Source organism: Littorina saxatilis, linkage group LG9 (assembly GCF_037325665.1).
Source record: "Littorina saxatilis isolate snail1 linkage group LG9, US_GU_Lsax_2.0, whole genome shotgun sequence".
Lineage (NCBI taxonomy): Eukaryota > Metazoa > Mollusca > Gastropoda > Littorinimorpha > Littorinidae > Littorina > Littorina saxatilis.
In genome coordinates, this window is record NC_090253.1 from 10804117 (window position 1) to 10818271 (window position 14155).

General features: G+C 41.2%; 1 long non-coding RNA gene across 1 annotated transcript in view; it reads right to left on the minus strand.

Moving 5' to 3' along the window:
• Positions 1-215: 215 nt before the first annotated feature.
• Positions 216-14155, minus strand: part of LOC138975256 (uncharacterized) — a 119300-nt gene continuing 105360 nt past the window's right edge. The window contains exon 2 of the long non-coding RNA XR_011458580.1: positions 216-509. This is a non-coding gene — a long non-coding RNA (uncharacterized lncRNA). The remainder of the gene's footprint in view (positions 510-14155) is intronic.

The window sequence follows — 14155 nt, forward strand, 5'->3', positions numbered from 1 at the left end:
AGAGTACATGTATAATGAGGATTTCACAGTTATAATTATGGCAAGGATAGAAGTGTGCTGTGCATCTGTCTGTCAAAAGGGCCCACCAACATTTTGTTTCCTCTGAAGAGCAATATACCACAGTTGTGTGATATAATTTTACGTGCAAGAATGCCTTTTGTAAAAAAATTCCTGATAACATAGTGAGACACACAGAAATGCAATAGACAACACCCTTGTGACATCATTGTTTATTTTGCTGTCATTAAAATGATCCATTCATTGTTATTATACATTCATCAGAATACTTTCCTATAATTTACATGGAATGTATCCTGTGAGGAAATACACAAGTACAGGTTGTAACTAAACACTCTCCTCTGAATTGTTTAAGGTTTCAAGGGAAAATGTGTTAGATGTAATATGAGAACATTAGATGAGGTAAAATTTACAAACAATAAAAAACAAGAAGGGCAAAGCCCATACGACTCACATGCTTTACACATTTTTCCTACCAAAATACATGTGACCTTGACCTTGGGTCATGCAACACAAAGCTGTTAATTCAAGACATAGGAAGTACAATGGTGCTTATTGGCTCTTTCTACCATGAGATATGGTCACTTTTAGTGGTTCACTACCTTATTTTGGTCACATTTCATAAGGGTCAAAGTGACCTTGACCTTGATCATATGTGACCAAATGTGTCTCATGATGAAAGCATAACATGTGCCCCACATAATTTTTAAGTTTGAAACAGTTATCTTCCATAGTTCAGGGTCAAGGTCACTTCAAAATATGTATACAATCCAACTTTGAAGAGCTCCTGTGACCTTGACCTTGAAGCAAGGTAAACCAAACTGGTATCAAAAGATGGGGCTTACTTTGCCCTATATATCATATATAGGTGAGGAATTGAATCTCAAAAACTTCAGAGAAAATGGGAAAAATATGAAAAATAGCTGTTTTTAGGCAACATTTATGGCCCCTGCGACCTTGACCTTGAAGCAAGGTCAAGATGCTATGTATGTTTTTTGGGGCCTTGTCATCATACACCATCTTGCCAAATTTGGTACTGATAGACTGAATAGTGTCCAAGAAATATCCAACGTTAAAGTTTTCCGGACGGACGGACGGACGACTCGGGTGAGTACATAGACTCACTTTTGCTTCGCATGTGAGTCAAAAAAGCAAGTGTGAAAAATCACACGTTGTCAATATATAAAAAAATGAATGTGCTTTACAAAACTGTACTTTCTTTTCTTTTGAAATAGTCACTTTAAAATTTAAAAAACACACCATTGTTCATAAGAAATACTTTGCAAGTTTTGCTCATCGTTCAGGTTAGTGGTGTATTATGACTCGTTTATGCCTGGTTCAAGCAGGTATAGTTGTAAAAATGGGTATTGACTGATTTAAAAGTGAAATAACAATCTTTCCACTTCCAGAAACTTATCCAGGAACCAGGCCAGGAGAAACTCCAAGCCCTAGCCTCTAAATGGTGAAGCTGAATGCTGGCCTTATGACAGTAAGTACCTATTCCTTGTGTGAGATTTGCTCTAAATCCTCTGCAAGTGCAAGCAGACAGTTGCCACTATTAAAATATTTTTAAAAAAACTCTGAAATAATTCTGTCTAAGAATACGGTTAAAATAACAGTTTATAAACATAAATCAGAGAAAGTAACCTTACAAATAAGGGGGCATAAAAAAGAGGGTTTCTGTACAGTACATGGGTACACTGGGCACGAGCTATGAAAAGGAAAGGTGTACCAGAATTCAAATGTCTTGGAGAAATGTGTACAAATGAGGCAAAACTCGCCTCTGACAAAATAGATCAACTCAACTCAACAACTCAACTCAAATTTATTAATCCATATGGAAATTATGTTGTAACAATACTCATTTCCAATCAAAAGAATAAGAATGCATACTAAACACAGTCTCACTAACGCAAACAGTCATCCGTCAAGTCAAGTCTGCCAACTCACAACTCACTCACACAACAACAACAACAGCAACAGCAATACAAATTAACAAAAACCATAATTCCAATAACAGAAAGACGTCCAAGAGTCCACCTCCACATCCACGCACACACAAGGTTTACAAAGCACCACATGTCGACTAGAACACCGCACATTTGGGCTACGGTAATACAGTTACTAAAGATACATACATTACAGATAACCCAGCAACAGAGTACAGTAATAATTATGACAGAGAAACATGATAGAGGCCTCTAACATGTGATTGGTTGAAAGCATGGATAGCTCTGGGAACAAAAGAATTGCGGAAACGTGACGATATGATGCAAAACAACATGTTTAAATAATCAAGTATTAGAAGATTATTTCAAGGAGAGGGTGACATATAGTATATATGTGTCTCAAGAGACAATCATGTGCAATTCATTCCAAGAAGCTAAAGATATGTTACAGGTGCCTCTACACAAATATTCACAATGTCCCAGGACAGTCTTGTTTTACTAACCAGTGTCATCACTCATGTACATTTCTTCTTCTGTGTTCGATATAATCTATATTAAATTGCTTTCTGTTTTATATACCTGCCTCAACTCTGTTCTATCATACTGGAAAGCCTGTACCGTCACAGGTGTATATCCACCCCCCCCCCCTCCCCACACACACACACCAAGACATGCTCTATTACATAAATTACAATTTCTTCTTTCTCATTATTTTCTCCAATTTTCTTAAATTTGGTGCATATTTTTTTTAACAATTTTAATGTTTAAATCTGAATCAAGTTTTGTCACTGAAAGATGATTTTCTGTTTACACTCCAGGATTTCGATGCACTGGTGGTTGGTGCTGGATGAGAGTTTCCTTTCACTTGCTTGGGCCCAGAGAAGCGACGCCCTCATCCTGGAAGAAGCAGAAGAGGGAGACATCAATAAAACACAACACTATGCTGCTTACAGACAATTTATTTTGTGCAAATATGGTTATTTGGGAGAACGAGTCCAAATAGCCAGATACAGTTAATGTGTGTAGGCCATAAGGAAAAAATGTACCGATCCAGCTGGCCAGTACACAGGCTATATATGCTGGTCGCCTGTGCTAAGTACAGAGTTGTGTCAAAAGTCATGCATGTTGAAAAGGTGAATTTAGAGCGTAGGTTTAGATCACCCCAAAGAAAAATCACATAAACCAGTCTGGGTGGCCAGGTGGTAACGCACTTGCGCTCGGAAGCGAGAGGTTGCGAGTTCGACCTTGGGTCAGGGCGTTAGCAATTTTCTCCCCCCTTTCCTAACCTAGGCAGGGATGTCGTTAGGCGTCAGGCATAGACCGATTGAAAGGCTCAGATGTCCGATTCACATAGCAGCCTGGCGGTCTGATGTCCTATCGTTTTGAACTGAGCGCTGTCATTCTCCGATAAGAACACCATTCCTTCGGACAGCGTGATATTTTCCATTCAAGATACACATTGTCCAAAATTGACCGAGCACTCTCGCCTACAGGTGCACTGAAGTCGTGTAGTGCTGATCTTGCGTTTTTGGGAATTCCAAACCGTTTGCGATATGAGCCGTTTGGGTACAACCGTCTGCAGCACACTAAAGTTTAGGAGTACGGGAGACAACTCCAACTGACTATAAGTCTTGCGTCTGCTTTTGGTTTCAGTTTAAGAAATTTTGACGAAGCGCATTGAATTATGCCACCGAATTAAAACTAATAGGCCTGCCAAAGATCAACAAAAGCTGAAGACCTTTGGCTTTTCAACGGCATCCTGTGCTACGTTTCGGTCAAAAACAGGTGAAAACGCCACGAGCGTCACAAGAATGACAGTGCCAATGACAGTGTCGCATTGGAAACTGACACAGCCACGGAAAGAGACGTTTTGTATTTTGGGACTGCTGCCGGAAGGAGACCGTAATATATGGTTTCATCACTGTCAACTGGTTACAGAAAAAATCGTCTGCTCCAGTGAGCGGCGAAACCAAACGGTTGATTATCACGTGACACTTTTGTCATATTTAGAGTTGTTTGCACAGTAAATACAGCCGCGAAAAATAGCTCCCTTGAAACTGTCTTACAAATCAATTCCTTTGTAATTTAAAAATTACACAACACCATGAACAAGAAGAGCAAACGCTCGATCGAGTCACTTTCGCAGTTCTGAATATTATATGAGGCATCAGATGGACAGGAAGAAATTGCTATTCACAACACAATGAGTCACGTTCACATAAAATTTGAGCCCGGTCACTTTTATAGTTTCCGAGAAAAGCCCAACGTTAAGTTGTGTGTTGCCGAACAGAAAAGGCTAGTTATCTCCCTTGTTTTTCTGATAACGTTCGTAAAAGGCTACAGATGTAAATACTTTGATGTAAAGAATAATCCTACAAAGTTTCAATCACATCCGATGAACTTTGTCAAAGATATAAAATGTCTAATTTTTCCTTTGACGCTGACCTGTGACCTTGAAAAAGGTCAAAGGTCAACGAAACCATCGTTAAAGTGTAGAGGTCATTGGAGGTCACGACTAAACAAAATATGAGCCCGATCGCTTTGATAGTTTCCGAGAAAAGTCCAACGTTAAGGTGGTGTCTACGGACGGCCGGCCGGACGGCCGGCCGGACGGACGGCCGGCCGGCCGGCCGGACAGACTAACACTGACCGATTACATAGAGTCACTTTTTCTCAAGTGACTCAAAAATCATTATCGACGATCTCGAATCTGCTTATTGTTCACAGAAACCATGTATATTTACCACTGGGTTACATTTTCATTCCTATTTGCTGATGTGTAAAAAAAATTTTGTACTGTGCACACTATTTACTCGAGTCAGTAGTTGCGGGTAAAATCTGATCCCTGTTTTGAATTTTGTGGAATCATTTTGCGACATATCGATAAAGTCACGAGACAAAGAACATCAACAAAGACCATATGGGCAATCATGTACATTTTTGCGGGGTGTAACGGAGATCGACTTTGTCTTTATAAGAATAGGAATCACATCATCTTAAACTCTACACATGGTGACAACTGCAACGCGTGTGTCACACAGCATGACAAATAAAAAAGAGCCCCTGCAATGAATATTCCATGCTTAGTCCTATTTATCAGTTTTGGTGGCGCTGATTCGACAAATGAAATGTTTTAATTGTGTTGTGCTGGCTTGCAGCCCAAGAGAGATATTAAACAAAAGCAAATGTATTTCTTCAGGCCTAACCATCATAATGCCATATATGCATGGTGATCTGTAAACTTTTGTTCTCTGTGCACAATGCATGTGTAAACATTTTGTTGTTCGCAGAACGCAGAACCAATTTCACATTTTAACCCTGAGGCTGGTTGTCGCGACATATGTCGCGCTACTTTAGGTATACTGTCACCTGGTTATCACGACACATGTCGCGCTACTGGCTGAGTCTGTTTGGTCGGTTCCGATTACCTTCCATGTATGCGAAAACCTATAATATTATGACCGTTTTTTGTTATTTTTCTCTCTGTTAATTCACCAGTGGCTATGTAACATGTGTTACAGAATTGCACCAGTGTAAGAGTTAACATTTTATTTTTCACTCACATGTTTGCTGAAGTGTACAAATTTTGTTCCATTTAGTGCTGTTTTTTTCCCCGTCTCAAGACATATATGGTGATGTGTTCAACTATTGTTCTCTGGGCACATTTTTTTGCACATTTATGTCCCTCACTTATGTCAATGTAGCCGCTAATTTGTTTAAGTCCAGTCAATCGTACAAACGTTTCATTGTGGGTGACTCGAGCTGTCGGGGTACTGCGACGAGATATCTTTCCCAATTATATGATTGGTGTTATATATTCTTTTACACATTTTAACTAGCATTCATCATCTTGGTTGAACTTGAAGCGTGACAAAATGATTTTGTCACATTGATTGAATTTTCAGACTGTCCACATTGACTGAAATCTAAGAAAAGGGCACAATTTAACGCTGTTTTATTCTTTCCCAATTATATGATTTGTTATTGTTCACAGAACCCACTGTATATTTACCACTGGGTTACTTTTTCATTCCTATTTGCTAATGTGTCAAACTTTTTTTTGTACTGTGCACACTATTTGCTCATTTAATGCTGTGTTTATGTGTTTGTTTCACTCCCATGTGTCATATTTTCTGAGATTTCGGTCAATGTAGCCACTTTTTTTGTTTGGCCGCATTTAGCCTTTCCTTCGTAACTGTCTGTCTTCACCAAGCTGTAGATTCTTGCATTACTAATGGCGAGCAGCTATGCAAGAAAACAAAGAAAGTGTATTCAAGCGCCGAGCCGGGTAAAAAGAAAATATCACTACATTGACCGAAATTTCAGAAAGCGTCACATGTTTGCTGCTGTGTAAATGGTTTGCAGTTCATTGCACATTGAACGCTCCTTTTCTTAGGTTTGATGTTTTATCACATTTTGTTGTTCTGTGTGTGCTAGCGCTTTTTTGGGGTAACTTTGTCGCAATTACTTCTAAATTTAATATGTTACTGTTGTCACTGCACAAGTCATGGCCAATCCACCACTGTGCCCTTTTTTTATCTCTCCCAATAAATGTATGGCATTTTGTTCTGTAGGCGCTTGCCATTGCACATTGAACACGTTTTTGTTGTTGCTTATTCATAATTAACTCTGTAATTAATGAAGAAGAAAAAATCCCTAGTAAATTATAATACATTACATAAAGCTCTAAATATGTAAAAATATCGGTTTCCTTGCCAGACAAGGAAACTCAAGGCATCCTGTCAGGGAGAGAATGAGCTGAACTCATTTTGACCTGAGTTCAGGATGATGGTAGAGAGCATAGCAAATTTGAACAAACAGTCCCTGCTTTTGAATTTTTGAAGAAGCACAGGAAAAATGTTTTTTCTTTGTATTTATCTAGACTTTCTACATTTAGAGTTTTTATTCAATCTATCCCGCAACTCACATTTTTTTAACAGTTTCCACAATTTGACTGAACTGATGTTTATTTTAACTTTAATTTGAACTATCATTTATTCGAGTCTAAAAAGTCTGAAAGAGTTACAATGTGTCCTTTTTGCTGATCAAAAACTGTTATTATATGTACCTGAAATTTCAGTAGTTGGGGATGTTTCTCAGGAAGTATTTGCTCATCTTGTAGAGCCTTCAAAGCAGGTCTCCATGACTGCATACCCTAGGTCCCTGGTCATACGACAGCAGCCAAGAGTGCTCATTGACAACATGGTGCAGCTGTGGAAGTAATACAACAATGGCTCTGGGTTATTGAGATCTCTCAAACAGTGAAATTTAGAATCCAGACACTAGTTTCATGTTTTTCCCCCTTGAACTGTTCAGAGAGAATGTGTGGCTGTGGTCTTGAGATTTACATCAAATAAAATTGAACAATGCTCTTGTCAATTGAGTATATTTGTGTGCATTTGTTGTTTCATTTATTAATAATAATAATTGTCTTGTCCTCTAACTGTAACCATTTGTTTCTCCGCAAAAACGCAATAATAAAGAAAGAGACAAGTTATTTTCAAACCAATGGCAGCTTATGCAATCCCGGCCGATTTGCTTATACAAATAAATATTATATACACATGATCTTGATAGAAAACTAAACAAATTAAAAATATGACCACTCACCTGCACTCATTCTACGGCATGTATTTCTTTGAAACTAATTACATAGTCTAAATAACAAATGAAAACACAGGCACACACACACACACTCTGACACACACACACAATAAAACATCATTCACTCTTCCATTTCATTTGGTTCAGAGACAGCAATGTGCAAATTATAGATTTTGTGACTTACACCGACTCCTCTACAGATGAAATTAAGAAACATCTGACTCCTGCATCACTGGTTGTCGTCCGCCAGTTGCCTTGATAGATGTAGAAGATTGCTGTTCTTGTGTCTTCGCATAGTAACTGGTAAATGAAAAAAAGGTATGTGTGAGTTTCTGAAAATATGCATCTGTGCACATACACATTACATAACATACCATACGCTATGTAAAGATGTAATTTTCTCCACATGATTTGCACAAAGAAACCATGAAGAGCGTATGACTACATTTTAGGCCCCCTGCTATTTTATTTAATAATAGTTGGGAGGTACAGAACTCCTTCAGTCAAAGCATGGAGCGCCTCCTGCCAACTTCTCAAAAGATTGTAACACCTTCCTGGCTGAATAATTTGACAAATGTATACAAGTATTGAAGTAGGGAGTAATATATTCCTTTTTATATACAGCTTACCTCACTGGAAGAATATTGAAAAATAAGTACAGGAATGTGATCTATGAAATCTGAGAAAATCAGTTCATGAACAGGAGGGAGTCTTTAAATGGGAGTAAATTAACGAGGTTATGAAAACAAATTCTGAGTAAACAATGTCTTAAAATGGAAGGTCAAAGGAGTCTGAAAGTGGGGGGTCTTATAAAAGTGGGATCCACTGTATAAACACAAATGAATGATAAATATACAAAGGAACAATCACACCAACACACACCCATCCCCCTAAAAATAAAGCTTATTGTTGCGTACATTCTCCTGTTACTTCTCGAAGTTCTCCTCTTGTTATTTTTTGTTCTAATTTTCTAAAAGAGAACATGATGAATGTATTGAAAATCTGTCTGCATCCTCATGACTGTTCCCGTTTCACTTATGCCTCTTGGCTGCACACTGTCACAGAATCAGCTGTTCCGAGCACAAATCCTGCTCGGCAATGTTTACAAATGATGTCCACGTCATAGTTTATAAATAGCAACAGAAACAATGGTGGCGCTAGACAGTCTCAGACACCCGTGTACACAAAGCACAGCCATGTGTAAGTGATGTTAGACTCGCCTGGCGATAGGTTCTTGGCGTTACCCCCCCCCCCCCCCCCCCTCCTAACAGTGTGTCACTAGCAAAGCGGGCCTTACTCTCTGTAGGCCTATAATGCGTTCACTGAGAATTCATCACTTTGTGTTCCGAAAACATAACAACTAGAATCAGCCGCCACAGCCAAAAAAAATACGTATGCATGCGCTCGCTTGATCAAGCATTCATTACATCGATACAGTACTTTGGTGCTTCGACAAGCAAGATGGAGGATGATGAGTTTGCAACTTTCGTTTGAGTTGTTTTTTGACAACAAATCGTACGTGGAATCTGAACGATTTACTGAGGAAGATCTTCGCAATGAACTGTGTATCGCGGTGAAGAAAATGACAGTTCTGAGTTCGTCAAGTGACGGAATTTACGAAAGTGCACATGGATACAAACAGTGGCTGGTCCATTTTCGTGAAATGGCAGGACCAGCAAGCATTACCGATTAAAAATGTAATGAGGCTTCGGCCAGGACAAAGTATAGTCTACACAACAAGAACTTGGGTTGTCGTACTTACAAATCTAGCAGGATTTCTGCCAGCGCTTCATCCGATTTTGCCCCAACGGTTACACTTACACTTTTACAGCCTCCTGTATCCATCTTCTTCTTCTTCTTCTTCTTAGTGATAGGTAGCCAACATCAGCATGGTTATGAATCTGCTACGCTTGGGTGATGGTGGTTCCGTTCTCATTGATGTCCTAACAATATGGTCCGCTCGTTCCGTTCTGCTGCAGTTTGTCGTCTGCGTCGCTTCCGTTCAGGTTCTGTCATTGCCGTTGGTTTCCTTTTCAATTTCATTCTCGACTCAATTTCGTTGATAAATGTGCTGGCTCTTTGCGATACGTCCGCCATTGTTTGCCAGTTGTCATGACAGCAGCCTCCTCGGCGAGCCCAGGCGACGAAAACCAGTCTGTTGACGGCCAATTTTAATCTTCAAATGGTGGAGAGCTCGGTCGCGACCAAATGCCAATTTACTCATTTTGATTTAATTATTTAGCATACTTCTGGTGCTTTATTGAGCAAACCGAGCCAGGTGCGTCTTAATTAAGGTACACTAGATTCCCCAAACTCTTCAAATCGGCCCAAATCGGCAGAAAACTCTCCAAGATGGCGGCGTGGAGACTCTATCTTTAAGCCCTTTTGTCCGAGCAGAGCATAGGCCATTGACGGCGTTTCTAGATCACCGTCATGGGACATTCCGGTACACGATTAGTAACCGCACTGTTAGCTGCCCTCCCCCCCCCCCCCCCCCATTTTTTTTTAACAGCATACCTAGGCGTAGTCAAAAATACACCACAGCTTTAAATTAGTACATGGCAAGGGTGCACACGCACTTGCAAAAAGGAAGTTCATTTCAAGGGAGACAACATGTGTTATGAGCTGTCCAAACCAACACAGGTTGTGCCCCTTAAAAATACTTTGAGAAATGAAAAAAAGAGAAGCTTATAAAGTAATGAGTTGAATGCCGACAGATTGATTTAATGTTTTAACATATCGATTTATGCGACTTGTCTGTTTTGCAAGTGTCACTTATGTTCCTTCTCTGGGTGGGTGAACGGGTTCAGTGGCGAGTTCACGCACAACGTGCCCAGTAAGAAGGTCATGACCAGCATGATCAGTTATCACCACAACTGCCCAGCTAGCAAGCTTTCGTCGGCCGACTGACGATTTCAGTCGGGTGACGTCGTCAAATGTCGTGTGTCGACGTCCGTTGTCGCGCCGATATCGTTTTGACTGGGTGTAAAACTCGGCAAATGTACGTAATAAACCCCGACATCGGCCCGACGCAATGTTGCTGTCGATAAAAATATGCAGAGTTACGGGAGATAACAACTTGAATTTATTATCATTATTTTAGCATTTGTTACGTCCCCTGTTCAAGCGTCGGGAACGGCGTGACATGACTCTGCAAATGCGAAACTAAATTATTCATATTTGTTGACTTGTTCACATAGGAGTAGGATAATTAATTGTAAGTTTTGTTTGTATATTTGCAATCAAATACAGCATGAGCTCAAACCATGAGTTTTACATTTTAAAAATACGCCATCATATATACTTGAAATACTCTAATAGCTTTCCTTACGGTACAAACAAGATTGAGTGTGAACATGGCCGGCTAGCTGCTACTTTCCCGCGTGAGCGAAGTTTATTTGTTTTCTTAGTTCAAGTTAATATCGAAAGAAGAGACATTCTTGCGAATGTTGGACAGCACATTGATGATATGTTATCCGAGACGAATGTCGCCTCGGGATCTCAATCTGAGTGCTGGTCCCAGTGCCACGTGGTGGCGGTGATAGTTGACAAGTTAAAATTGTGTAGCCAAGGACGGATGGAAACCTACAGGTGTGTTCAAGCTGTTAACGTCAACTCGAGGACAACCGACGGATCCAGCGAGTAAGTGATTTTGGTTTTTTTTTCTTTAATGTTAGTTTTGCTGTTATACAGTGGGGGGGGGGGGGGGGGGGAGTACATACTGCTGTATCTGTAGATGTAGATGTAGGTGTTTTGTCCTGTACAGTGGGGGGGGGGGGGGGGGTGATACTGCTGAATCTGTAGCTTTAAGTGTGGTTTGCACTGTTACACTTGGGGGGTGGGGTGTATGTTTGTATACTGATGTATCTGTAGCTGTAGGTGTGTGCATTGCATTGTAACACTGGGGGGGGGGGGGGGGGGTACATACTGATCTATCTGTAGCTGGTGGTGTGTTTTGCACTGATGCACACCGATCTTACATGGTCCAATCTTACATGGTCCAACCTTACATGATCCAAACCTACATGGTCCAATCTTACATGGTCCAAACTTACATGGTCCAACCTTACATGGTCCAATCTTGCATGGTGCAATCTTACATGGTCCAACCTTACATGGTCCAACCTTACATGGTCCAATCTTACATGGTCCAACCTTACATGGTCCAACCTTACATGGTCCAATCTTACATGGTCCAATCTTGCATGGTCCAATCTTGCATGGTCCAATCTTGCATGGTCCAACCTTACATGGTCCAACCTTACATGGTCCAACCTTACATGGTCCAATCTTACATGGTCCAACCATACATGGTCCAACCTTACATGGTCCAATCTTACATGGTCCAATCTTACATGGTCCAACCTTGCATGGTCCAATCTTACATGGTCCAATCTTACATGGTCCAATATTACATGGTCCAACCTTACATGGGCCAATCTTACATGGTCCAATATTACATGGTCCAATCTTACATGGTCCAATATTACATGGTCCATATATATATTATTGGACCATGTAATATTGGACCATGTAATATTGGACCATGTAAGATTGGACCATGTAAGGTTGGACCATGTAATATTGGACCATGTAAGATTGGACCATGTAAGGTTGGACCATGTAATATTGGACCATGTAAGATTGGTCCAATCTTACATGGTCCAACCTTACATGGTCCAACCATACATGGTCCAATCTTACATGGTCCAATCTTGCATGGTCCAACCTTACATGGTCCAACCTTACATGGTCCAACCTTACATGGTCCAATCTTACATGGTCCAACCTTACATGGTCCAACCTTACATGGTCCAATCTTACATGGTCCATATATATATATTATTGGACCATGTAATATTGGACCATGTAAGATTGGACCATGTAAGGTTGGACCATGTAAGGTTGGACCATGTAAGATTGGACCATGTAAGATTGGACCATGCGTGACCCAACATGGTTTAAAATCGTCACCACGAGTTTTCGTCACACCCAACAATTCAAAGTGTGGTGCAACACACGAACACTATCCAATGTTTTAGCCATTGGTTTGGATGAGCACGACAAACATTTCGTCTGCTTCTAAAGGTGCTACCGCCTCAGAACCGCTGCAGGCGCGAAGAAAAGTTCGCAGGGATTTCCCGATTGCATAACCGGAAACGAAAGGGATCGCTACGAACTAAGTTTCGTTGGTCAATCTAAAGCTCGCTAATAAGCACCATTGTACTTCCTATGTCTTGAATTAACAGCTTTGTGTTGCATGACCTTGGATGACCTTGACCTTGGGTCAAGGTCACATGTATTTTGGTAGGAAAAATGTGTAAAGCAGTTCTTAGTGTATGATGTCATTGCTAGGTTTAGTTATTTGACCTTGACCCTGAAGGCCAAGGCCATGTAAAGGTCAAGGTCAAGCATGTGAGTCGTATGGGCTTTGCCCTTCTTGTTTATACTGCTGTAGCTGTACGGGGAGGGGGGGTATACTGCTGTAGCTGTTAGTGATTTTTGCACTGTTACACGGGGGGGGGGGGGGGGGGGGGGGGTGGGGGTGGAGTACATACTGCTGAATCTGTAGCTGTAAGTGTGGTTTGCACTGTTACACTTGGGGGGTGGGGTGTACATACTGATGTATCTGTAGCTGTAGGTATTGCATTGTAACACTTGGGGGGGGGGGGGTGTACATACTGATCTATCTGTAGCTGTAGGCGTGTTTTGTACTGTTACACTTGGGGGGGGGGGGGGGCGGTTTGTACATACTGATGTAGCTGTAGGTGTGTTATGTACTGTTACAGTAGGCGGGGAGGGGGGGGTTGAACATACTGCTGTATATGTAGCTGTAGGTGTGTTTTGCACACAGGGGGTGGGGGGGGGGGGGGTTGTACATACTGCTGTATCTGTAGGTCTAGGTGTGTTTTGCACTCTACACGGGGGAAGGCGGTTGAGTGTTGTACATACTGCTGTATCTGAAGCTGTAGGTATGTTTGGTACTGTTACAGTGGTGGCAGCGGGGGGAGGGGGATGTACATAATTCTGAATCTGTAGCTGTAAATGAGTTTTGTACTGTTACAGTGGTGGGGGGGGGGGGGTTGGGGGTTGTACATACTGCTGTAGCTGTAGGTGTGTTTTGCACTGTTACTAAGGGGGAGGGGAGGTGTACTATATCCTGCTGTAGCTGTAGCTGTAAGTAATGTTTGCACTGTTACACTTGGGGGGTTGTATATACTGCTGAATCTGTTGCTGTAGGTGTGTTTTATACTGTAATACTGAGGGGGGGTGGGGGGGTGTATACGGCTGTATCTGTAGCTGTAGGTGTGTTTTGTACTGTTACAGTGAGGGCGGTAGGGGCGGGGGGTTCTACATACTGCTGTATCTCTAGCTGGTGATTTGTTTTGCACTGTTACACTGGGGGGGGGGGGGGTTGTACACACTGCTGTATCTGTAGGTTTGTTTTCCACTGTAACACTGAGGGGAGGGGGGGTTATACTGCTGTAGCTGTAGCTGTAAGTGAATTTTGCACTGTTACACTTGGGGGGGGGGGGGGGGTGGTGGTGGTACATACTGCTGTATCTGTAGCTGCACCCAGCCAG